General features: G+C 40.1%; 1 protein-coding gene across 26 annotated transcripts in view; it reads right to left on the reverse strand.

Annotated features, from left to right (window-relative positions):
- Window positions 1–27,796, reverse strand: part of FYN (FYN proto-oncogene, Src family tyrosine kinase) — a 116,708-nt gene that overhangs the window by 44,602 nt on the left and 44,310 nt on the right. For 9 of the 26 annotated variants that reach the window (XM_083497828.1, XM_083497825.1, XM_083497835.1 and 6 more), the window contains 2 exons: window positions 13,784–13,856; window positions 1,296–1,374 (listed from right to left, as the gene is read on the reverse strand). The exons of 2 other annotated variants lie outside the window; for them this stretch is intronic. The gene's annotated coding sequence lies outside the window, so the exon portion shown is untranslated. Of the gene's footprint in view, window positions 1–1,295; window positions 1,450–7,867; window positions 7,956–13,783; window positions 13,857–27,796 lie in introns of all 26 variants that reach the window. 15 more of the 26 variants (XM_083497817.1, XM_083497826.1, XM_083497836.1 and 12 more) reach the window with 4 other exon arrangements.

Genomic DNA, 27,796 nt, shown 5'->3' on the forward strand with positions numbered 1-27,796 from the left:
ACTCCTGCTGCATGGTCATGGGATTCCCATGTCACCTGGCTGCATGGGAAGGAATGGCACTGCTGCAACTCCTACGGTGCCAGAGTAATGCAAGAGAAGCCAGCCCTGGTGCCATCCTGAGTAATCCATTCACACACCCATCAGCTGATTATTTTGCTCAATTTTGCATATCTTTCTGCATTCCAGGAGCAGAACCTACCAAAATGTATTCTACAACAAAAAATCAATCAATCACAGAATCAGAGTTGGAAGGGACACCAAGGGTCATCTAGTCCAAACCCTGCATTACACATTTCTGTAATCAAGGCACAAATGATATCCCCTTATCGTCAGTGTTTATATGGATTAAATGTATTGTTTTTAATATTCAATTGGAAGCCGCCCAGAGTGGCTGGGGAAACCCAGCCAGATGGGTGGGGTATAAATAAATTATTATTATTATTATTATTATTATTATTATTATTATTATTATTACCTGCATTTTACCACTGCAACAAGAGCTAGGTTGTCCACCTAGTAAAACTAATTCGTATTCATGTCTACTTTAACATCTTAAGGCATTAAACACATTCAATTTTAATAGTGACCTATCAATACATATCTCATTGCTTTGCATGGCTTCAAAGAATCACAGTAACTATACTTTGTAAAGGGTACTGGGAATTGTAGCTCCATGACAGGGAAACTACAAGTCCCAGGATTCTTTCAGGAAACTAACATGTTTTAAATGTACACTGGATGTGCTTTAAATGTTTGGTGTTGGTCTTCCCTTAGTAATTTGAATTACATATTCAGTTAAAAATGTATAAAACAATGGATTACTAAAAGTTGTAAAGAAAAGCAAATTACAAATGGCAGCTGTGTGATTCCCAACACAACTTCTAACATTTCTTTACACTTGTTGTGTTTTTTTTTTATAACTCTCATGTCATGCCTAAATAAAATTCAAATGACTAAGCAATGCAGTATGTTTCTGCTTATCAGCTCCTTCAGAACTGTAAGTGCAAACACTTAGCAGAAATCAGTGGTTCTGGTCTCAGTTTTTTCCATGGCACGTTGCAAAAACTTTACTCACTTTTTCCTTATAACTGCTTCTTATTAATAGATGGTATGTGGGAGCTAATGACCACATTGGTTGTTATCAGCAACTGAGTACAAAGTGCTACCTAAGCAGCAACTAGACTTTTTACCCATATTTACGAACTCTCAAGGTGCCCATGAACCAGGTCAAACAGCTTTCCATCTTTGCCCATTATGAAAAATTATGAATTGTTGATGTGATTCAAGGTACTCACTAAGAGCTCATCCAGACTTCTGTTTGTCCCTTGATTTCCAGTCACAGGTCTGAAAAGTTCTTTCGTCTTGCCACTTTTCCTGGGAAAACAAATGCCAATCAGGTTTTCTGCAGACTGACGTTTGTTCCGATTCAGCAGTAAAGAGCAGCTATTCCTGGGGAAAGCAGCAGGAAAAAACTAAAACCTGTCAGACCCGTGACTAGAAATCAAGGGAGAAAAAGAAGAAATCATAGAACAAACAGAAGTGTGGATGAGCCAGCACAAGACAGAAGAAACTGTCAGAAATGTGTACTTTAGCTTATACAAAAACAAAACTAAGGCTCTGAAACTGAATTCTCCTTTGCTCAGCTAACTTGCCTTCTGTCCAAAATTTCCAGGACAGTTTTTATTAAGGGCAGTTTGGATTTGGGGAAGGCTGCTTCTCAGAATATGTACACACACAAACGATCTGCATGTATTCAATCTGCTAAATTCAATCTGCCTTCTTAACAGTAATTAAAGCATTAATAGGATTGCTCAGTAGATTAATTCATTAAGTTTAGATTTAGAAGGTAGAGTCTTAGCCAGATCTTAATCAGATTTGTCACCACCGTGCTTAAGATTGTTTCCCAAATAATACATTGTTTGTATGTCAAATAATCTTAATTGTAACATAGTTTTTATTCGTTTCCATCCTTAAACTGTTTAACATGGTTGCATTGAGATATATATTTGTCTACATTAGAGCATATGTCATGCAACAATTACATAAAATTAAAAATAAAGCAATAATAAACACTCAGATAAACATTTCTGAATATATTAACAAACTTATGTCAAAGTATATAGCTCAGTCAGTAGAGCATAAGACTCTTATCATCTAAAACCCTAAAAACTTCACACAACTGTATACACACACACACACACACACACACACACACACACACACATTTCAGAATGCACAGGACAAGAGTCAAGAAATAACAGATAATCAGCTATATTCACTACATTCCAAGACTTCTAAGCAATTGTGTATTTTTCTTATCAGTGCAATTGTTAGCGAGGGTGGGGGTGGGGGACAAATGCAGCTCTACCTAGAGAGGGTTCCACACTGTGGGTGACATCTAAGAGAACACTATATCTCTTGCCATTGTGAAACAGGCTATGCCCACAGATAGGGCCATGAGCAGGGCCAACACCACTGCTTTTAGAGTATGAGCTGGCAGTATTGGAGAAAGTGATTCTGCAGTCATCTGTGCTTCTAACTATCCAATCCTTCAAATACTAACACCTTGAATAGAACCCAGTGCCTCACAGGTAACTAGTGCAATCCTTTCACAATTAGTGTTACAGTCCAACAGCTGAACAGCCAGATTCTGCTCTTGCAGCAGCATCCAGACCAGTTTCAAGGGCAGTTCTGTGTACAGTGCATTGCAGTAGCATAGTCACAAGGTTACCCAGGCATAGATTTCTGAAATTAGACTATTCTGACCCAAAAAAAACCATGGCTTGCCATCCCAGCATTGCCTGGGATGTTTCTGCACAGCATCTCCTAATTCCGATGGAACTGAGAGACACAGCCAAGTACCATCAGCATACTGATGACACTGTGCTGCAAATCCTCAGATGACACCTCTCAGTGTCATCATACAGATGTTAAATATCATGGGGGACAGAATGGAACCCGGTGGAATCCAATAGCACAAGTGCTAGGGACCAAGCAGATGTTTGCGAATGCTATTTCCTAGTAGCAATCCTACAGGAAAGAATGAAACAACTGTAGCATGGTGCCCCTGACTCCCAATCCACAGAGCTGCTTCAGCAAGATAAGGTATCATCTTCTCCCCAAAATGCAGTCTTCTTTCTTCACCTTAATGTGCACATTCAAAATTGACTTTAGTTAAGCTGTTACATTTTACAGAGCTGGACAGCAGCTTCCCTACAAAGAGTCATAGATAGAGAGACAGACAGACAGATAGACACACACACACACACACACACACACACACACACAAACATATATTCCCATACTAACCCCCCTCTCCCAAAAAACGCAGAGAGGGAGAGTAGGAGAGAGAGAGAGAGACATGAAGAAAGAAAGAAAGAAAGAAAGAGAGAGAGAGAGAGAGAGAGAGAGAGAGAGAGAGAAAGGTGGAAGTTAATTTTGTCCATTCCTGTTAATATTTCTGTAAACGTTTTCTCATCTTTCGAATAGTTTTCTTGAAGCATAACAATCAATACTCTGGCTTTGTTTGTAGCTATTCTCTTTTAAATGCTTTTAATCACTGCGGCAAGAAAAAGTAAACAGAAGAGTGTTCAGCACCCCTCATCATCTCAGTAGCCTATTTTCTGCATGGGCAGCTTTGTCCTTTAGTTTCTTCAGCATAGAACCTAATCATGTCGTCCCTAATTGTAAGTGATACATACTCGTACATCTGTTTTCTCTGTAGAGCCTTTTAGAATTCTCTGAAGGGCACAGGAAGGATGTGGGCTCCTTTTTAGATTCAAATGAGGCAAATTAGCCTTACATTGGGTGCCACAAAGTAATGCCTATGTTACATTTAAGCGTGAGAAAGCGGAAGGAAACACACAACACACCATTCCTATGTAGGTTAACAACTTTGCCAAAGTTCATTTTGCCTTCCCGCTCAAACTGATTTTAAAACCTCTGAGGTTTCTTTCTTTCTTTCTTTCTTTCTTTCTTTCTTTCTTTCTTTCCTCAAGGTAAGGAACGGTTGCCAAAGAGACACAGGGGAAAGTAAGAAAAAAGTGCAATAATTATGCAACAAAGAAAGTTAACTATCGTTTCACCTGTAGATATTTTTACATGCATTTACATGCATCAACAGAATGCACAGAACCTATTTAAATGCAGTGCTCTTGAAACAATTCCACACACTTGGGAATTGAATGGCATTTCATTTGTCCTTGTTGTGAACCCACGTGGTTTCACTTCAGCCCTGGTATCGCATCTCTGTAGGAAGCAAGGTAAGGTTGGGAGAGGGTCACAGCCCAATGAACTGCAAGATTCAGGGGTAAAACACATAATAACTGTATTTCACAAAGTCAGACAAATGGCGCACATCACCTGCTATTGTAAATCTTCAGTGGCAGGTTTGTCCCATGGCCTCAGGCAGAGATCATTTTCAGTCTTGCTACCAGAAATGGCCAGAACAGAAGATGAACCTTATACATGCAAAAGCACCCATCCCACTGAGGCGGTGCAGTGGATCTTGCTCTTCTCCCATACATTGCTACAAAAATTGATTTTTTTAGTGACAACTTCAAAGCGTGAAATGCGATGACTGATAAAAGTAGTGAGGAGAAGAAATGAGTCTGAGGAGAACAGCACAGTTTCAGATTAAATGCAACTAGTCGTCCAAGCAAGTTAGAAAAAAATAAATCATGTGAAGTTAATAGGTATGTATCTTGGTAATTAAGCCTTAATTTAAAATTATCTTTCTTCAAATACTTCTCTAGGCAAGAACCCTATAATTATGCCTGCATATATATATATATATGCATGTCATAATAAAATGCCAGCCATATGATTTTCACATACATTTAACTTTAACAATTATTTATGAAAATGGGAATAGGAAAGGCATATATTGGTGCACAGGATTTTCCAACAGGACTAAAAAGGTCAGAGTGAGAGTAAGTGTAAACTTTCTCTTTCTCTGTGTGTACACAATTTATGCAAGGTTCTCTTTTCCCCAAAGTCAAAGGTCCCTCTCAGTGAATTGGGTTAGACAGAATCAGGGGTGAGGTGGCAGCTACTGCCAAGTTCATTCCATTGAACACTCACTCATACAACTTTGGGGTGTGGGAGCCCCGAGTACCCAATGTTTGGTGTAAGAGTCAAGTTGTGTCCCACAACAATTGTATTCCATTTTCTTTGTGCCATTTGAACATAGCTCTCATTAAAAACTGATCTCTCCTAGCACAGGTAGTTTAACGGTGGTGAAGATGACATGTGCGGTAGGTACAAATGGAGCAGCAGAGACATGTGCCCAGGGGTTCAGAAGGAAAAGGAGATGGGGAGCGTGAAACCACCAGGTCTCAACTCAAAGCCTGTCTCAGAAAGAAGGAGTGGGCAAACTGGAGAAAGGTAGTTAAGAAGCTGAGTACCACAGTGGAAGGGCAGGTAGTAGTAATATAATTTATTTATACCCCACCCATCTGCCTGGGTTTCCCCAGCCACTATGGGTGGCTCCGAACAGAATTAAAAGCACAATAAAACATCAAACATTAAAAACCTCCCTAAACAGGTAGGATCAATTATAGGTGCTGAGCAGAGAGAAATATGGTAGTAAGAGATAAGCAAGGTATGAGTGCATCTTAAGAACAATGTTTATGCAATTTAATCACATTTCAACTAGGAAGTGCCCGTATCCTCCAGTAACTCTAGGCATTCATTCTTCTTAACAATTAATCCCTTAGCCCTAGTACACTTGTTTGTGAGGTACAATTTCCTGCTGTGTTCCATGATACAGTGGTACCTCGGGTTACAGACGCCGCAAACCCAGAAATAGTACCTCGGGTTAAGAACTTTGCTTCAGGATGAGAACAGAAATCGCGCTGCAGCGGCACGGTGGCAGCGGGAGGCCCCATTAGCTAAAGTGGTACCTCAGGTCAAGAACAGTTTCAGGTTAAGAACAGACCTCCAGAACGAATTACCGTATTTTTCGTCCTATAGGGCGCACCGGCCCATAGGGCGCACCTCATTTTTGGGGGGAGGGGGAATGAATAAAAAAAAATATCCCCCCCCGCCACGGCTGCCGCCCCAAGCCTTGCGCACACCTGCCCAAAGCACGGGGCACACTCCGGAGGGCTCCCCATGCTTCGGGCGACAGGTTGCCACCCCAAGCCTCGCGCGCTCGGCGGGACCTCCTGCTGGGCGTGCAAGGCTTGCGGACACTCGCCGGGGCTGCAGGCTGCTGCCCGCAAGCCTTGTGAGCCCGCGGGAACTCCCGCCGGGCTTGCAAGGCTTGCGGATAGCTTCCTGAAGCCTGGAGAGCGAGAGGGGTCGGTGCGCACCAATGCCTCTCGCTCTCCAGGCTTCAGCGAAAGCCTGCATTCGCCCCATAGGACGCACACACATTTCCCCTTCATTTTTGGAGGGGAAAAAGTGTGTCCTATGGGGCGAAAAATACGGTAATTTCTTAACCTGAGATACCACTGTATAGTTATAACCCCCTATCCCTCTTCATTACCAACAGGCATTAAGTACTCATTGCCCCATCTGTTGTGCATTCTACAATTTCCAGATTATTCAAGGATTCATATTCATGAATTTAGGTTTCCTCTATAACCTTTAGAATAAGAACCAATCTATGTAATTAGCACATTAATTACATCTTAATCACATACTCAGTGATGACATGCACAATGACCTTACCTCTTGAATTAAATACTTCATAATGCTTATTCATAGCACCCCACATATAATCTCAATAGCTACTAGTTTATATTAAAGCAATTTTCCTTTATGTTCCACATTCATGAGATAGTGCATACATGTACATAAGGCATAAGCAACAAACCTAATGTAGCAATACCAGCAAACCTAAAATGCTGATTTGCAAAGTGAATTGTATCCTAATAGCCAATAATGACATATAATCTATAATAAAATTTATAATATACTTTAAAATAGCCCCCCAATGATAAGCTCTTTCATGGTGGGGATCAGAAACCCAAAATCACACCTAATTTAAACCCCTAAGTACCACACACCTCATTTCAGGGGGAAAGTTCTTATTGGAGAACATCCAGCACAGCCTTTTCTCATCAAAAGAATAGAGTTCTCAAAATATTTGGAAATGTTTTGGTAGGCAATAAAACTTTCATTTTTAAAAGGTGTACTCAATTTTATCTTGAGAGAGGCAGACAACAACAACAACAGATATTGGTTCAGCTTTTGTGGCTGGAAGTAAACATTATTAAGTCAACTTGTGTAGGACAGGACAGCGTGTATCTGAAACTGAGTGTAAATAGCTATCAGATTTTGAAGAGCTGGAATCACTGCATCAAACTCATCAATTTTGTTAACAGTTAAACCAAATAGTTTTAATCAGAGTTTGAATAAATGTGCAATTACTTTTGGGGAAAGAAACTTTCATTTTTAAAACAAAATATTATCAAGGAACTAGAACAGAATCCAAATCAAGACAAAATATGAAAAAAACAGAATGAATCACGTAACACACAAACACACACTATTTTCTCAAAGCCGTTCGGGTTGTGAAAAGACTAGGAAAACCTGGTATGACCTTTTCCCAATGCCAGTGGCATTTAATTTAATTGATTATCTGCATATTCTGAGTAACAATCATGCTAATTACCCATGGGCTTTAAAGCAATCAAAGTACTGATGAGAAAACAGAGTGGCACATGTGTCTGCGTACAGGCAGCCTGTGTTGATATTTAAATGCAGATCCTCTATAGTACAGTTGTCTTGAACAGAGGAGCCATGTCTGCAGCTGTCACATCAGCTGACAAGGGATCATTACTGCTATTTACATACAGCTGACAATTAAATAAATTTCCTATGGAAGCAGAGCAAACATTGACACTTATGTGAAAAATACCTTTTTTCTGAAGGTATTTCACATTCTTGTGCACAGAAGAAAACAGTGCCAGCTCTGTAAAAGTTCATCTGCATACTTTGCTGTAAACCTGAAATAATTCAAAAATACTTTTAGAACAACAGGTGATTGCACAAATTCAAGTTTTAGACTGGGAGAGCTATTTTGCCTTCACTAAACCAATGGATTAATGAAATATGAGTTGAACCTCCTATAGTTTGGAAATAAACTGAAGGTTTGTGAACACACACACACACGATAAATCTCTTTAGTTAGATCTTCCCAGATTAACAGGTACATGTATGAATGCAAATAAAAAAAATATTACAAACTACACTTAAGCATCTGGACTGAATTCAAATATACCCTGAATACTACAAAGAAAATATATGTTGAGCATTTGAAGAGTCATAGTAAATGGATCTATTTATTTATTCTGCATATAAGATTTTCTGTATTTCCTCATTCGTAGTTGTCTTCAAATCTAAGTCAGTTTATATTCCACATGATAAACAGGATTATAACTGGAGAGCTAACATATAAACCAAGAGGAGGGGTAGCCCTTCAGATGATGTTTAATTCCAACTTTCCTCATCCCTGACCGATAGCTATGCTGACTGGGGCTGATGGAGTCCAACAACATCTGGAGGAAGAAAGATTAGCCAACTTTGAGATAGATGAATGAGTTTGAGAAATTTGCTGGTTTAAACCTTGCTTTAGCAACAAGCTCAGGACCAAAAGAAAAGTGACGTTATTCGCTCATTTACTAATTGCAGAAATGTTTTTAACAGTGCAATGCTGTTCAGTAGTATGTACCACTGAGTTCAATGGGGCCTACTCCCAGAGTAGCGTGTACAGTTCTGCTGCTCCTAAATAGCTGCTGCAGGAGGCCCCATCTGGATGGAAATTGGGGAAGGTTTTTTTTACTCCTTTGCCCCTGCAATATGAGAATAACAACACCAATCTACTTTAGTGGGCTGTTCCTAAGATAATGTGAACTGCTTTGTACATTTGGAAAGTACAATATGCTTCTCAAGTTCTATACAACAAAATGGCTCTAACAGTGCAATCCTAACTATAGAAAGTGTGTAAATTACATGAGTTACGCTAGTGTAAGATACCCCATCCCAAACTTCATTCAGGAGAAGTTTGACTGGCACTACCATTTGCCAGCTGAATTCTGCTGGGTTACTAGATCACGTGTCCTAGCTGAAAGGGGTCTAGAATAGGTATGTCTTTCCTTACCCCACCCTGCACCATGTCCCTTTTTGGGGCCTTTGGTCAGTATAAATTCTACCAACTTAAATTCCACCAGCTGAGCTGAGGGCCTTATTCTGGCACATCACCAGCTTAGCCAGGGTGAAGGACTTCTACTGGTGTAGCCCCAGCTAAGCCAGGAAGACCTAGGATCCACTGAATCCCAGCTCCCTTATCCTGGCAGATCGTGGGTTTGAATTGCACTGTTAGTTATTTCCTGAAACGAAGAAGGGATAAAGTTTCAGGCTTAGGTACACCTTCCCCTGCGCTTCATTCCCCCTTCCACTCCACTTGAGTAGAAAGCAATCCAGCCCCAATACTGTGCCTCTCCAGATTTGCCTCTACAGTGGTACCCCGGGTTACATATGCTTCAGGTTACATACGCTTCAGGTTACAGACTCCACTAACCCAGAAATATTACCTTGGGTTAAGAACTTTGCTTCAGGATAAGAACAGAAATCGTGCTCCAGCGGCGGCGTGGCAGCAGTAGGAGGCCCCATTAGCTAAAGTGGTGCTTCAGGTTAAGAACAGTTTCAGGTTAAGAACGGACCTCCGGAACGAATTAAGTACTTAACCAGAGGTACCACTGTAAGGTGGTAGGTAGATATATTGAAATATATGGTGCAGCAGCCCCTAAGTCATATCACACTAGTATTGGAAATACTAATCAAAACAAGGGTGGAAAAAGGGAGTACAGCTAAAATAAGAGTGATGCAAGTTTCAAAATCACACTGATTAATAATAGATAGTACACTTGGGGATTTTACTACTGATTTATTGAGATTTAAATAAATAAACCATCGTAATGGGTTGAGATGGCAAATAATTTAAAAGCATCTCCTTCCCCCCCTCCCCTTAGCCACTGCTAAAGCTCTTGTTAGTAGTGGTAAAGTGTACAAAATGCATAAACAACAAACATAATCTCACTTCTGGAAAAATAAGGCTTCTCTCCCACCCCTCAACGCAAAACCTTAACAATGCAGATACAGACAAACCTAATACTTAGAAATGGATGCTCTGCCAGAAAACGTTATTTTAAAAATGGCAAAGAAAGAAGCCACAATTTCTGGGGTCTTTCTAGAATTCAAGCCACTTCTGAGCATATTAAAGAGAAGTGTTATTAAAGAAAGGACAAGAAAGAAACCATAATTTCTGGGGTCAATCTACAATTCAAGCCACTTCTAAGGATATTAAATGGAAACTATATTTGGATTTCAGTGAGCAAAATCTTTTCGGTTTTGTGGCAGGTTTTTTTTTTAACCCTTAGCACAGCACCCCCACAAGTACAAAGCAGAAGATATTCCATTCTATTAAAATCCTCCAAAGATGTCAGATATGCAAGATGTTATTCAGGCTGGTTGCCAAGCTCTCCAGAAATACTCACCAACCCTGTTCCTTCATATTGCAACCTGCCCACAGATTGCACATCAAGGAAAAATCAAGTTATGTGCTCTCAACTGGGTTCACACTAGATGTATGACAGTTTCACTGCAACATCATGGTGATCATGGTGTTTGCTCTGTGTCAAAAGCAGTGGCAGTACTGGGCTCCCCTGTGCCATATCACCCCACATGGCAAGGGTCCTTCAGATGTTGAATTCCAACTTCTAGCAGCAGCATGGTGGGATGGTGGGAACTTGAGCCCAACAATATCTGAAGAGGCACAGCCTCTCTCCCCCAACCCCATATAGGATGTGATTCTGTGCTGGCACAGCTATTGAGGCAGACTTGGCTTTAAAATCAAAGCTTTTCACAAAGTGAGAGCTTTAAAAGAAGGGGAGATAAAGATGAGAAGTCCAGAGTTTGCCCCATAATGTGGGTGGCATGAAATATATTTGGGACATGTCATGGTGGATATATAATCCTGAGCCACTCTTGACAGCGAAGTCTCAGCATGAATGTGTGTGTTAACATACTGTGTACCTAGAACATAACTTAGGGGCATTAATTAAAATGGATCTGGTCTGAGTAAAATTTAGTTGACCACCACTCATAAAGTTGGGCACACTGAGATCCAGATCACTGTCAGAAAGCAGCTGAATTCTAGAGCACAGACGTCTGCCAACATGCCAGTGACAGCTTCCTTTTTGGGGCTAACCAACAGCTTTAAGGGGGTGCTTCTTCATAAGGTTCATGGTAAGGGGGGAAAGGCTTGTCCTCCTTCCCCATGTTCCACGGCCCCAATCCTGGTCTTCCCTCCTCCCCTATTAATGCTATTTAGAATAAAATAACTGGACATATTAAATTTAATCCCACATTGAATGTTGCATCTGATTCAACCCTCAGGCAGAGGCATTCACATTACTACCTACCCAGTGTTTATAGCTGGAGATGCCAGAGACTGAACCTAGGGACTTCTGCCTTGCAAAACACATGTCTTACTATTGTGCTATGGTTTTCCCCTGCTTCATTTTGGGGGCCTTCATTTTGAAAATGGCTACTGGTAATTGGCTAAGGATGGTATACTGATGGAGGGTTAAGATACCAAATGTTTATTGTAAATAAAATCCTACATTGAATAAGTATTTTTGTTCCTATTCACAGTATTTTAAATACTGAATAGGCATTAGAAAGAATGCAGAATCATCCTTTGAAACAGTATTAATATAAAACTTTGCACCAATATCATACTAGATAAGCTTTTCTACCTTATGATTTATATGAACAAATCCTATCAATGACCACAACTATCTTGCCCATAATTATCTTTCTTCAGTACTACCATCAGAACCAAATAATCCTTGAGAAATGAGACAATACGCAGGAAAACATCCTAAGTCCAAGTGCTATGCATACATAGAACAGATGCTTCTTTTTAAATAGCTATGATGAAAGTCCTCCTGGGAATTTTTTTTTTAACCTAGCACATGAGCATCATTATTCCAGTTCCTGTTACTGGTCAGCTGGGATGCTTTCCCAGGCTTCTGTCTTAATTTGAGCTCAGCAACCTGATTAATAAGCAACCCTATAAAAATATTTCATCATGTGTTATTCTTTTTTTTTTTAAATCACGCCAAGCTCCAATGCTGTTTTCATAATTCATGTGCCAAAGAGATTAAAAGAAAAACCTGGAGAGATCTTTTAGTCAGCAAGCAATGTGTAGTTTTGTCACTGAGGCCACATCCTTACTGTTGAGGTTGTGCATATGAGCGTATAGAAAAGCCATAAATATCTTTAAATAAATCACATAATTATGTCAAGGCACCAGTATGCCATGCTTAGTGATATGGAAATGAATCTATGTTGCCTTTGCAGAGCAATCCTACTGAACGGTTGTGTAGGGGTAGGGTGAAAACTGATGGCAGAGGATGTAAGATCTCCAAAGTCCTGGCAGCAAAAGGGTAGAAGAGAGAGCAAAGTGGTGCTTCTGATTCCCCCCCCCCCCGGGCTATTTTTTTAGTTAATAGATACATGGCATTTAACACTTATAAGACTCAGCTATATAGAGAAAACATCCTCTTCAGCATGCTGGAGATAATGCAAGGTAATTGGCATGACTTTCCATATGTGATGGACATGGGAATTTGTGCAGCCATTTGGGGAAAGGTTACTTACAGAAATAAGCAAAAGTACAAATCACAATGTACAATGCAACCCATGCCTAGGCTTATTTTTTAAAAAAATTAAGTCACTCAAATTATTGCACAAGGAACTTGTCACTTTTCTTCTGGTAGCAGCATGATTGCTCATAGCAAAAAATATAAATAAAAAATTAGAAAGGACTGAATTATCTACACATCACACAATGGAAGCAGAACGTATGGACAATTACTTTATCTGAAAAACTAAGAGAGTACATGCCCTGAATGATGGCACCTGATACGGACGATTTTCCTGAAATATGGCACCCCTTTATCAAGTAGTCAAATGAACACTCTGATGACTGGCAACTACCATCTACACATATAGATTTAGTACTCTTCTGTCCAGGGGGAGGGAGGGAGGGGAAAAAACCCAATTGTTTAGACACTAATATCTTCCACCTCTTTCCAAGCCTCTAACAAGAGTTACTAATTTCAGCCAGCACACTAGGAAACTGGTGAACAAAAAGTTGAATTATATGGGAAGTCCTATCCTCCAATGAGAAATCTGCATGGATCATCTCTAGGGAGTTTTATAAGTCATTGTCTGATATAACAAGGAGTAACATTATACAAAATCAGTCCTCTATAAAAAAAGACACGGTACAAGAGATAAGAAACAGATGCGGTATGTCAGTCTCCACACTGTTACAAAATCATTATTTCAACCTTTTAAAAATAGTTCTATCTGAACCATAATACTAGTTTGCATGATGCCATAGGAAATTTCTTTTTTAAGGCAAACCTTTATAATATCCCTCCCTTAGATTTTAGCTCCAAGGCTTTTAAGTACTTTATAAAAGCCACAGCACAATAAGTGGAAGCTGTTTCAGAAATTAAACTGTCTAGTGCATTCCTTGCCTCAAGGCTCAGCTTGATTTCTTTCAAGACTTCTCATTATAACCCAAAAGTCTTCATGCAAAACTAAAATAAAGGAAAATACAAAAGGAGGAAAATACTGCCCACACCAGTAACCAACTTTGTAAAATTATAGGTTTCCTATCTAAGTAGAAATTAAAGCAGAACAGTTGAAACAATTTAATGGGCACAACTGCAAAAGTGTAAGATATAGAGTTGCTTACCAGAATTTCCCCCCTGTAAACAGAGCAAGTTTTTATTCACCACATTTTTTCAAGAGCTTCTGTAAGACTGGACCTGCAACAAAAGAGGGAATTGCTCAGTTATGTACTTCCATCATTATTTACTTACACAGTGCCGAACAACTCTGGTGTTTCAAACAAAACTCCTTTTATAACAATCTTTGGATCTGGCTGTGCACCAGTGGTGGGACTGGAGCATAACACCAACACAGGGAGTTGACCTGTTTTTCATTTTTTTAAAAATGCCGCTATAGAGTTACCAACGGCCAAGAGAGCAGAACCAGTGGATGAAGGCATTGTCCAATCTTTCTTTCACAGTATTGATTTTTCCTCTTTGTAAAAGGTATACTTGAGATTGAGCGTTATTAACAAAACATATGGTCTGTGATAAAACCAAAAATAACGTACCCTTCAAAATTACAATGCCGACATAATTGGAATTTTCACATATTGTTAAAAGGCCCCATCCAGCAAGGGAAAGTGTTACAATAAATACAATTAATTCCTTCAGACCTGCTCAGTTATTGGCATGTTGGTGTTTCACATAGCAATAAAGTGTCTCAATCATGTGCAACAAAGTAGTTGTAAGAATGGAAGTCTGCAAATTGCTTTCCCACACTCAGCAAATTGTTACAGCTGCAATTGTATCTTTTTGTAAAGTTACAGTTTGCTGCAACTGGTTTACCCTTTATCGTTATACAAAATAAAAAAATAAGCAATACAATAAGTCCATGATCATAACTGGAAACAATTTTCCATTTACTGAAGGCCATACAAACAGACATGGCATAACTTGGGCACTGTAAGAAGTAAGAACAGTAAAATGAACAGGTGCCACTATTTCACCAAAGTTAACTAATTTTTTCATGGCAGCTACTTGAGTTCTTTCCTTAGGCTATATACATAGACAGAACAGCTTGCAGTGCAGACAAGCAGCGCTGTCAGAACAATTTTTATGGCAATAATCATTGGGGAAAGGAAGAGCCTGTGTCTTGTGGTAGTATAAGATTTGAGAAACAGAGCAAACAAGATCTTGGAGTGGTTGGAGAATGAGGTACAATACATTCTCTACGGTTAATTCAAAACTGTTTCCTCAGCATTGAGAGAAGGATAACAATTGTGTTTAAGGTACACATGACTAAAGACTGAAGGCATAATCCTGCTTGGCCACAAAGGCCCAGTTCACAGATCCCATTAATTAAACATAGGTTTAAATCAACTATGCTTTAATGTGAATTAGCAGAGTACTTGTTCCCAGGGCACACCTCCTGCTACTACCATGAAGCAAAGCAGAGTCTGTGTCATGGGTAGGAAAACTAAGGCCCGGGGGCCGTATCTGGCCCAATCGCCTTCTAAATCTGGCCTGCGGACTGTCTGGAAATCAGCATGTTTTTACATGAGTAGAATGTGTCCTTTTATTTAATATGCATCTCTGGGTTATTTGTGGGGCCTGCCTGGTGTTTTTACATGAGTAGAATGTGTGCTTTTATTTAAAATGCATCTCTGGGTTATTTGTGGGACATAGGAATTTGTTCACCCCCCCCCCAATATATATAGTCCGGCTCCCAACAAGGTCTGAGGGACAGTGGACCAGCCCCCTGCTGAAAAATTTGCTGACCCATGGTCTGTGTCATCTGGCAGAGTTGTGTCATCTCAACCTAGGCTTATGGTTTGCTTTCCCCAAACAAACCATGAGTGGTGTGTCAAGAACAACCCTTGGTTACCGCATGTAGTTTGTTGGGGAAGAATCAACCCAGCAGCCCAGGTTTTGATAACATTGGTTTGGTTTGTTTATGATACGGAAACAGCAGCAGTGCAGAAGGAGCACCATGGGGACTAGCAAGCTTCTTATTCACATTAAACCATTGTTTGTTTCAAACTGTAGTTTAATTTGACCTGTGAACCAGGCTATAGACCGGCTTCATTAGAGGTCAGTATGGCTCTTTTCTCACCCATGCCCACTCCACATATGCTCCGCCACAGCTCAACTATTCATTTCAAGGAGAGGCTCTCTTGAGATGCACAATAAAGCAATCCAGGAACTGCATTTTCCTTAAGCCCCTACATGAAATACTGTTACTCTGAAAAGTGCCTTATTTATTTCCCCCTCCCCTGGAAAAATGTATTGCTGGCTTTAAGAAAAAAAATATTATGGCAGTGAACAGCATAAGATCGACAACAAAAACCCAACCCGAAAGTACAAAATTCATCACAAAAAATCAGTAAACCAGCTTATTACACCAAATAACACATCTCAAGGAAAGTGTGGGTGGTTCTATAGAAGCCACGAGGCAGTCATGGCGTTTCCTTGAAGTGAGCATTCATGATACAATCTAGAGTGTGAGGAGAGCTGCAGCCGCTGAGTACCTAGGGCAGATGTTGGGGAGGCAAGAGTTATAGTGGTCTTTATATATCTCAGGGTATGGTCTGAATGAAGGCACGTGAGGTCACTGCCTCTGTCTGGTCAGTGCTTGGATGAGAGATTGCCTGGAAACCACATGTATTTCCACCTTGCATTCCATGACGAAAGAAAGGCAGGATATGAATGTAAATACATAAATATACAGGATAAATACATAAATAAATAAAATGGAGTCTCTGCATGAGTGGCAAGGGTGCTTCACGGGAGGTTTTTAAATATATTTTGAATGGCATATGTAAAAAGAGTTCTATTATCTATGTTTTAAACACACACACACACACACACACACACACACACACACACGATATATGACTTCATCCCACATTAGCATGCCCTGCAATTAAGATTCTCCTTGGAGGTTAGTCTTTGGGTCCCTCTTTAGATGTTAGGCAGGTTGTAACCTGTGACAGCTGCCCTGCCTGTGACACTCTCTCCACAGGGAGGTTTTCCAGCATCTTCTGGGTATCAGGTAAAGACTTCTGGGGTGGGGGCAGATCTTTTTGTTGCTGGCTTTTACAGTGTGTTTTAACTTGACTTGCAATTGTTTGCATCCTAAGAATCACAAAGTGAATTCTTGAATTGTGTAAAATGAGAGTTTCCCTCATGCAAAATGCCTCTGTCTGGTTTTGGGTAATTCCTTCTTCCAACACCAGCTCCCCATGCCGTTCTCATGCTGTTCAGGAACCTTTTCACAGCACAAAGGGGAGGGTGTTCAGAGGGAAAGGAAAAAAACCCTTCCATGAGCTTCTATTTGTGTATTTTTTCTTCTTCAAATCTAAGCCATCCTTTTTCTGCTGCTCTGTTTTATTTTGATTTTTTAAAATGTATTATGGTCATGTTTAAATAATATGTTGGCTATGGTTGAATCATACGCTCCTAGAGGCTTTGCTTTGTAAGAATGAAGTAGAAATCTTTGATTTTTGTACTTGATTTTTGTTTCAAGTACCCAAAAACAGTGATCAACAAATTATGATGTTGTAACTTAAGAACATGCAGCACAATCATTGATCATTGAATTGTAGAGTTGGAAGGGACCCCCAGGGTCATCTAGTCCAACCCCCTGCAATGCAACATGGGGCTCAAACCTATGCATGGTTATGCTCAGAAACAAAACCCACTGTATTCAGGAATGTTCATCCCCTACCATATTGGACTTGTGTTTTCTGAACTACTAGTAACAAGACTAGGTTTTTTTTTAAAAAAAAGATTATGCTGACAAACCAATGGAGTGATATCTGATTTGTTCAGCAAACTATAGAGTCGGCACATAAATTAAGTATGAAAAGAGCTGTGGTGTATGTACAGAATAAACAACAAGTAGTGTATTCTTACAGACTAATGCTGATTCACTTATTTTTGGGAGGCCAGATTACTATTTCAGAGTGTATTTTGTGACATATCAGTACTGAAGTAGATAGAAAACACAGATAAAGAAATATATAGATATATATTATGAGCCAAAGCCTCAACGTGTGCATTTCTACTGTCCACCGCTCCGCAGCTATAAACACTAAGGAGAAAGAATTTTCCCATGTCTAATAGATATGAAAACCAAGGCAACAACTATAATTTCCCCTGACCTAGAATCCTTCTACCCCCAAACCACAGTGAAAGGAAAGTCTAAAGATAAATGAGACGTTTTATTACTTGATTTCATTCAGATCACATTATGCAAAGCAGAAAACAATAATTACTGGAATTTCTTATTTCCCTCTGACTTCTTCCTGTTCTGCTCAGAAACTCTAATAAATTTGCAAAGAATTATCTTGCTTATGTTAATTAGCTTGTTAGCTACACAGTAGCTCAGCTTTTGCAAAAGAAAAATGCTTGCCATAACTGCCAATGAAATTGGTTAGATAACCTCACCTTTTTTTTAATTTTAAAAAATGGAACAAATTTGAAGAAAAGCCGAATACAATATGATATATTCAGATTCCAAGAGGCAGCCCTTACAGTGGTACCAAGATATTTTTGTTTGCAAGTCTGGGCCATGCTAATGCAGAAGATACTGGTTCAGATGTAATGCTCCAGGCATCATAAACCATGGTTTATGAAACCAGGAACATGCACAGGGCTCACATCTCCCCCTCTCTCCTCAAAATGTGGAACCCTGGTTTAATGTTGGTAAATTAACCAGAATAGTTCTTCCCAGCTTAAAAAGTATGGTTTATTAAATCTGGAATGGAAAACCGAAACCATGAAACGCTGAAGGCCACTGAATCTGATTTAAGCAACTCTGACACATGGCCCTCAGGGTCGCTCCCAACTCTACAGTTCCATGATTCTATGAAGCAACTCTAGCTCAATAAGTTCCTCTGCCCCCTTCCTCCTCACTCCCAAACTCTGGATTTGGAATATTAATCAAGTTGAAGCATTCCCTAATATTATTTCTATTATTATGTACTGTAAATCATTTGTATTGCTACCAAATGACGATGCAAATGAGTGCTCTAATTTGTAATTATATTATCTATGTTATGTTTTTATTGTTAGCCACCTTTAGTGCTTTGTGTGGGGGGAAAAAGCACAAGCTATCTCTGGGAATACAGTTCTCAGTTTTTGCTGTTATGTTGCTACTCATTTTATGGGTAGCAGCTAAAAACAGTCCAGAAGAAGCACTGATAAGGACAGATCAATATTTGTTCCCCATAATGGTATTATTATATTATTGTGATTATTTGTTTCATTTATGAAGCATTTCCTATGAAGCATTTCAAAATGATTTTGCAAAACAATTAAAAATAAATTAACAATTGCATACATAACAACAAGTTCAAATCCAATATGAATACAAAAGGAATTTTCCACCTAGAGGGCACCAACATATGCTGAAAAGACAAACGTAATCGTAACCATTAAAGATCTTAGCAGAACTGGAAAGGCTTGGGCCCTTTATGATTCTAACAGATATATGTTGCTTTAGATAATGATAACACCTATTATTATTTATTAGATCTTTAGATTGCCCTTAATTCCAAAGGATTCCAGAGAGAATGACAAAGCAATACAAAAACCCAGCTCACATTGAAATAAAAATGGATGTACAATTGAAACAGGGATGGCTAACCTCTCTGGATATTACTGAACTACAACTCCCATCAGTAGCATAGAGCATGGCCAGGAATGATGGAAGCTGTAGTCTGGCGGCATCTGGGGGGCCACAGGTTTTCCATTCTTGCTTTAAAACAATAATTGCAATAATTAAGGTTCTATAATATGAAAAAAGCCCAAACCGAAAGGTAGGATCAGTAGGGTGATTCCAAACACAGCAAGCAGGAATCTTCTGAGGGAAATTATCTCTTTCCCCAAGCATCAGCAAACTGTAACATCACAACAATATTACTATATACAGCAAGGCTAGACAAGCCAGATCTTTCTCCTGACAATGCAAAATGTTATAGTGGTGAAATCAAGATAGCAAGACAAACTGCTTTCCTTGTTTTAGGTAGATGTCAGGTGCTATCACGTAGGATAGTTTTCATATGACAAAAATGCACCCTTGAAAAACAAAGAGAATACTATACATATCTTAACACATCTAAGAACTGCAATGACAAACATTTCATAATGAAGTAGATGATGTTTGAGATCAAGTGGCAAACACAACTGTATCACATAATTAAGTGGTGAGGAACTGGTCATGGATGAAATATGGCCTGCAAATGAACAGAAGCACACTACTGAATCATGGCCTTAAAATGAATAGAAGAAATGTCTATGCAACCTTCTCTTAAGTGGCTTCAGAGTACCGCAGATACTGCTAGAAACACATGAAAATACCAGGCATGTTTTATAGTATCCTTCTCACTCCAGGTAGCACTACGGCTTCCAGTCATAAACAGTTGCAAGTATGTAGGAGTCGGCAAGAAAGTGAATGAGAACCCAAAGTCTCAGTGGCAGAGGAAGTCTCCAGGCCACCTGGGGTGGGTGGGTGGATCTGCGTTCACAGCATTGTGCATTGGACACCATGGGGCCAACATCTTGGGATGAATGCCTGGGCCCATACTACATGATCTGGCCTAAGGGGTATGACATGGGATGGCCTGCTGCCTTGGCTGACGTTGTGCATTGCAGTGGTGGGTTCCCCAGATGCCCTGATCATAACTGTAAAGACAATTATATGGTCAGAACCGTTGGAATGACAGAACGGGAGCGGTGCTTTGGAGCCTGCACAAGTCAATCAGACTTGGAAGAAAATGAACAGGGTAGTGCAGCGCGGAGTGTTGGCACTCTAGGGTCAGGTGATTTGTCACCTTGGCATTAGATTTGACAATGGGGCTCTATACAGACCCACTGGGGTGCACTTTCTGCAGGGGGAAATGAGGGCTAGCTGCTCAGTGTGTGTAATAGCAGCAGGGGTTGGTTGAAGATGCAATTGCTTTGGCAGTGAGTCAGTGGGAAGGGACTAACTTGTGTGGTGGATAAAGTATTAGGTTGGATCCTTAGTCTGTATGGATGGTGGGCTGGGAGCGCACCCCCCCCCCGGTCCAAGAAATCAAGGTATCCTGTTAAATGAATCCAGGGTGGGGGTGCTTCTGTCCAGACACCCAGATGGGCGCTGAAGGGCCACAGCATCACCAATATTGAGCGGGATTGCCCTGATTTGATGTACATCATAGGGCAACCCTTAAGCTCGGTTAAGCCTGTCAAACAATAAAGCAGCAGACAGGCAATTTGAGCCAGGATACACACCCAAGGCATGTGCCTGTAATCAATAAAGTTGTGGCCTGTTTTATATCCCAAGTGGTTGTCCTCTGTTTATTTGCAATTTCACCATGCCTTGGCCCACCACCCATTGCTTTACTGTGCCTGGGGCCACAACATCAGTCTCACATGCTACATGCTACACCACTTTTGAAGTTCAATAGTGCTTCAGAATCAGTTTATGCTACAGCATGATGGATGGACGTTGCTTTTCCAAGAAAGTCCTGCAGGACACACAAGCCTTTAGGCATGCCTCAAGTAGTTCCCCTAATTGCCACTGTTATCTCCTAGCTGTGCCTTGCAAGTCTGAACAATTCAATCTGTAAAAAAATTGCTAATATTTAAGCATTTAAATTCAGTGGTCTGATTAAGAAATTAAGACAACAAAACATTCAAGCAAGGGGCTATGCTTAGGCTGCAGAAGATATTTGTATTCATTAGATTTGAGATGAACTGTTTTGTTGCTGTTTTTAGAGCTTTCTAAATTGCATATTATAAATGGCAGACAGAGTATGGTGTTTTTTCTCCCTCTTATGAGTGTTGAAATGGGATGGGAAAAGTATTACTGCCTGTAGCATGTATACTAATCCCACTGTTCCATCTGGTCACAACTTTTTGGTAGGTTTTTTTAAAATGTGCACAACAAGTCGGGCCGAAGATGGCAGCAGGTCAAAATAAATGAGAATGTATACCATGAGAAACAATGCTTCTCTCACACTGTGTTCAACTTTCTTAAACTACTGTTTGCCTCCAGTTAGAAAAAGTGTTTTATCATTCATGAGAATGAAAGTTTTTATAATTCCTTGGGTATAAAAAGCATCAAGTTCTAGCATAATACAAAAAAAGCAGGCAGGAATCCTTCATGACTTCAAAACAATTCCATAATAAAAAACTTCATACCAAATGTTTCAGAGTGTAGCCAGGAGGCTACCAAAGTTAACAGGAAGACAGATGCCTTCTAAACTTGTCACAAACTGTGTACAGAGTTAGATCAAATTGAAAGCATGCTCAGGGGTCACAGAATGCCGATCAGCCATGTGGCACACTAAACAATTCATTGCAAGTTCCACTTGCCTCCATTTTTATTCAGGCATCATCTCTTTACGCTGAATGAAAGAAACACAAGTCAACAACCCCTGCTTTCTCTTTAAAATCATTTTAGCTACTGATCCCCCCCTCCTCCAACCACAACAAATATTGAAACCGAGACAAGATCAGGGATTGATGTTAGTCCAAAACAACTGATCATGTAAACTGTCAAAAGTGTTAATTCATTTGTTTAAATTTATAGTATGCGTTATGTGAAAGTCGAACCTAGAAATTATAACTCCTTACAAGATAGCTAAGCTAATTGCATTACAAATAATTCACTATATAGTCTTCCCTGCTTGCCCTTGAGGAGGCAAGAGCTCACACTGAAACAGGCACATACTATGAGGCAGCCACATACCAAGCATTTTGCAGATGGGAACAAAACGCCCATTTATAGGATTCTTTCAATGAATGAACTTATGTCAATAGAGTGAGTTGTTTATAGCTTGAACCATACTTGGTGACTGCCCTTTTTAAGGAATCACATTTCACAACTTGAAAACTCTTTTGAATCCCAATAACTTACAACTTACAAGTTCTTGTTCCATTACACATATTCTACCACCAGCAGACACAGAATCTCACTGTGTTTCCAGCAAAACTGTGCTGAACACAGCAGCATTCTTATACTTGCACAGTATTATCAATTATTTTTCATTTCAGAGCTGATTGCTTAGGACTCTCTCTGTTGTGTTCTAATCAGGGAAATAATATTTTGCTGCAGTATCTACTGCAGTTACTACTAGTCTATCAGCCGCACAGTTCATATGGTCCACAGATCAAGTGCTCAGTACAAATCACTTTCCAAGAGCAGAAGAACATCATTGTCCACTTGCACATACTAATTCAAAAAATGTAAATGCATTTTGCAGGCCATTTCATTCCTTTAGATCTACTAAGGATTTAATCAAATTTAAAAGGACTTTCTGTTTTTGTACAGCGAGGCTCTCTACCTCTCTCTCTCTCTCGTGTGTGTGTGTGTGTGTGTGTGTGTGTGTGTAGAGAAATCTACCTCACAAGCCAAACTTTTTTTCTTCATGTAGGAAAGAACAGCAGAAGCCTTTGTCTTTTGTTCAAAAAAGAATCGCAGAAGCAGAGCTCCGAAGATGCACTGGGACTGCTAGAGTTACAAGACTCCAGTTGCTAGATCACAGACATAGGCTCAGACCAAGGTATAGTAACTTTTTATTGTGTTCAGATGTTGCAATACAGAGCGGCCACTGGAAACATATTATTCTATTCTCAATATCTATTCTGGTTCTCAAACACTGCAGAAATCAGGCTATCTTAAGAACCACCATCTCTCCATACACTTTAAGATCATTAGAGGTGGTCCTGTTAAGAGTACCTTTCCTACAGACAATGGTCCTTCCTGGTGGTTCCCCTCAGGCTATGGGATGTACTAGAGACACTCATTGGGTCCACTTTCTCTTGGCATGTATTTCAATTCAGCCTTTTTCTGATATGTTGTTTGGCCTTTCAATTTTTAAAAAACCACTATATTATTTGCATGAATTGTAAGGTTAAAGGTAAAGGACCCCTGGATGGTTAAGTCCAGTCAAAGGCGATTATGGGGTGCAGTGCTCATCTTGCTTTCAGGCCGATGGAGCCGGCATTTGTCTGCAGACAGCTTTCCGAGTCATGTGGCCAGCATGACTAAATCGCTTCTGGTGCAACAGAACACCATGACGGAAGCCACAGAGCACGGAAACACTGTTTACCCTGTAACTTTACTTGGCGCTTTACTGTTATTTAAGTGTGATTTCATTCTGAGGATTTTGCTTTTTTTTTTTAACAAACAACAAGATGAGCTTTGTTGAATTTCAGAATCATGAATTGAAGGTATGAAGTTGCATTACACCAACTCTGACCATTGTTCCATCCTCCACTGTACTGTCTGTTCTAATTGGTATCACCTCTCCAAGGTCTTGGGTCAAGTCTTTCCCAGGCTGGTATCTGTGATCCTTCTAACTGGGGATCCTGGGAACTGAACCTGGGGCATTTTGCAGGAATATCATGTGTTCTTCCCCTTCCCTTCCCTTCCCTTCCCTTCCCTTCCCTTCCCAGACAAGCAGCCTGATTGAAATAGAAGGCTTTTCTGATATTATTTTAGGAAGCCCATTTACAGAGCTGTGCTTCACAGTAGTTCATTAGAACCACCTTCCCTCATCTACACCACTGAGTATCAGGGCTAAAGCATGTCCACAAGTAGTAAATTTAAGCTAAGCAGGTAGATTTAAGCACGTTATTTGTAGCAGTGTTACCATGAGCCACCCCATGGTCATGACTGAACTACACCCTACCATTCCTTAAAATATTGAGTGCTTAAGAAACATAAGAGCAAAATGTCTGTCCATGTTGGAAGTCCAAAATTCCTGTTGCTTTCAAGGAGAACATATATTTATCCGATATTTTAGAATTGTATTTTAAAAAATACTGTAATCTAATTACATTTACAACCAGCATTAGAAATTTTTGTGGACTGCAATTCACATTTGGATCCAAGACAATTCATGCACTTACTGGGCCTATGGCTGGCTTCTTACCACTTGCTAGGCTGATGTTTTTCATCGGCCTAGACTCAAGAGCGTTTGTGGTTCGCATGAGTGCTCTGTCACAATGTGATACATTTCCTGTCTGGAAAGCAATTCGGCGCAGGAAAGAGTGTTAAAACCCACACATTGTACGTGATGACTGAATATCTGCCTACTACACCTTGTGCACATACATGTTGTGCCTGCAAAGACACAATTGCATGCAGTTTACTGGCTCCTGTAAATCTTGCATAAAGTAAAATAGGTAAATAGGTAAAGGTAAAGGACCCCTGGACGGTTAAGTCCAGTCAAAGGTGACTATGGGGCTGTAACGCTCACCTCACTTTCAGGCTGAGGGAGCAGGTGTTTGTCTGCAGCCAGCTTTCCAGGTCATGTGGCCAGCATGACTAAACCGCTTCTGGTGGAACAGAACACCATGACGGAAACCAAAGAACACGGAAACGCCCTTTACCTTCCCACCACAGCCATGTGATTATCACACATGGCATCCCTACACATTGGGATTTACAATTTTCCTTCATTGAAGCTTTCTACGCAGCTTCCTTCACAGTCTACATAGAACATACATTTTTGATGACATGCCTCAGCATGCCACTGCCCAATCCAATTCTTATTTGTACCGCAGCCCTGAAAAGCCTTTTGTGCCCATGAGAGTATATTCTGTGCACATGGACAAGTCCTAGGGCCTTCCAAGTTAAATGCCTTTAGTGTATAGGGCCATCAAAGCCCAAGTTTTGGGAATGCATATTGTGTGCTTTTCAGATATTTATTTTCCTTGCATGTATTGGACATATAGCTGTAAGTAATGATGACACACAAAAGGTTTTCATTTGTTAATGTAATTTTATTTCAGGCCTTGCTTCAGAGGAAGGAAACCTTGGGGAGCTACAATATTTACTCTGAAGTTCAGAATGCTGACATGTAGCAAATGTTCCACAAAACGGATTCTCAATAGCTAAATTCCCTATAGGGAGTCAGCATCAACATCGTGTTTGAAGATTCGTCCCTCACATACTCTCTCCAAAAAAAGAAAAGGAAAAGTGTCAGAGCAAGCAACTGTGAGTCCCAGCTGTTCAAACCGTTCATTTTTCATAGCAATCCTATTCTTAGTCTAGAGCTCAACGGAATGAAAAGAAATATTGTCTGAAAGAGATTACTTTTCTATGGCAGCAACACTAAGCGCAGTTACTTGAAAACTCAGTGTGGCTTACTTCCAGTTAGACATGCAAAGGATCATGCTGTAAAAATGCAATTAACTCTGTGAAACCAATCTATAAAACTTACTGGTTGCTTTTTTTAATGTCATAGTAATATTGGATTCATAGTGTCTACTTGCTGACAGATGCCTAATGGACAAAATACAATCCTACCAGGGTCTTTTTCTCCTCTAAGCAGCTGGACGCATTTTCATGTGTCCAAATATCCTTTGGCACTTCCTGGCACTGTAGTACTTTAAAAATGTACTCAATAGGTTTCTGTTATAGACCTTCTATGTAACATAGACTACATCCCCACTCTTCTCTACAATGTGTTAATTGTTACCCCTCTGCTGCATAACTCTAAATGGCACAACTGGCAAATTACTGTCTTGGTAAATAAGGTTTGTTTGTTTTAAAATTAAAATTTTGCTAGGAAATAAACAGTGCAGCATAGGATGCACAAACATAACACGTACAACTTAGTAATTGTATGTGCAAGGCCCATATGTGATAGATAAGAAATAAATATTATCTTGTATACATAAGGTACTTTCCGGCATTCTGTCAATTTTCCCCAACACTCCAAGAAAGAAAGTCCAAGATGGGGCCATACAGTTTGAAGCAGGCTTGGGTCTGACTGCCAGTTGTTGGGGACTGTTCCAATGATGCCATCGACTGCTTCACATATATACTTCATCTATATGCTTAAGTCTGGTGGTGGTTTGCTTTCTTGTTTGTTTTTTGTAATGCTGAATTTATTCTGTGTCTGCTAAATTGTTTATTTTTGTTACTTTGAATTTACCGACATGTTCCATATTTTGAAGTTTTACTTGCCAACTAGGAATCAGAAACTTAGGAATTCTTTAATGAGGTGTAAAGTTTATGGTGAGGGATGCAGGTGGCACTGTGGGTTAAACCACAGAGCCTAGGACCTGCTGATCAGAAGGTTGGCGGTTCGAATCCCTTCAACGGGGTGAGCTCCCATTGCTCGGTCCCTGCTCCTGCCAACCTAGCAGTTTGAAAGCACATCAATTAGATAAATAGGTACCGCTCCTGCGGGAAGGTAAACGGCGTTTCCGTGCGCTGCTCTGGTTCGCCAGAAGTGGCTTAGTCATGCCCCGGCCACATGACCTGGAAGCTGTACGCTGGCTCCCTCGGCCAATAAAGCGAGATGAGTGCCGCAACCCCAGAGTCGGTCACGACTGGACCTAATGGTCAGGGGTCCCTTTACCTTTTTTAAAGTTTATAGCAAACAGAGAAGTAACAGGACAGCAAATAAGACAGGAAGAGTCAAGATCAGGAGCCAATCCACATATCGCTCCTGAACATGAATTGTCTCCTTATTCATCTTAATTCTGGGTAAAGTTATGTTGACAATGAACTTAGACATAACCAACACTGTTTAGAATTAACAATACAGACAACTCTCAATTTATGTGATGGTTACGTTCCAAGGCACTGCGTGTTTAAGTGAAATCATGTATATTTGAAGCACCATTAAAAAACCCTGTAAACACCCCATTTTGCTCCTGCCCTGCTCCTGCCCTTCCAAGTTTGGCACAATGTGCCTAAAACAGTCACTGCCTGTAATGCTTAAGATTGGTGTTAATGTAACCCTTCGCCATAGCTAGCTATAGTTAACTTGGGGTAGGGTAATTCAAAGTGGTCAAATCTTTACTTCACTTGCTTCCCATTAGAAAAGCAGCTGTTTTGCCCAACCATGTTAAAGGACAACAACTTTTGGTGAGTGAATGAAGAGACTGCCAAAAACCATGATGATTGTGGAGTGCATAAAATATTGCTGTTAGAATCTATCCTGACACAGCTCTAATGAACTAAAAACAGGATTAGAAGGAATTAGAAAAGCAACACAGGAAATCCGTATAATGGTGTGTACCACTCCAACCAACAATGTGGTGGAATACAGATAGCTGTACTGAATACAGGAAATGTTAACTTACAGCTGAAGCAGCATAACAACAGACTTCTCTTGGTTTTGTAGTGGTTTGGTAGCCTCTTTGTG

Source organism: Podarcis liolepis, assembly GCF_965112155.1.
Source record: "Podarcis liolepis genome assembly, chromosome: 3".
Classification (NCBI taxonomy): Eukaryota; Metazoa; Chordata; class Lepidosauria; order Squamata; family Lacertidae; genus Podarcis; species Podarcis liolepis.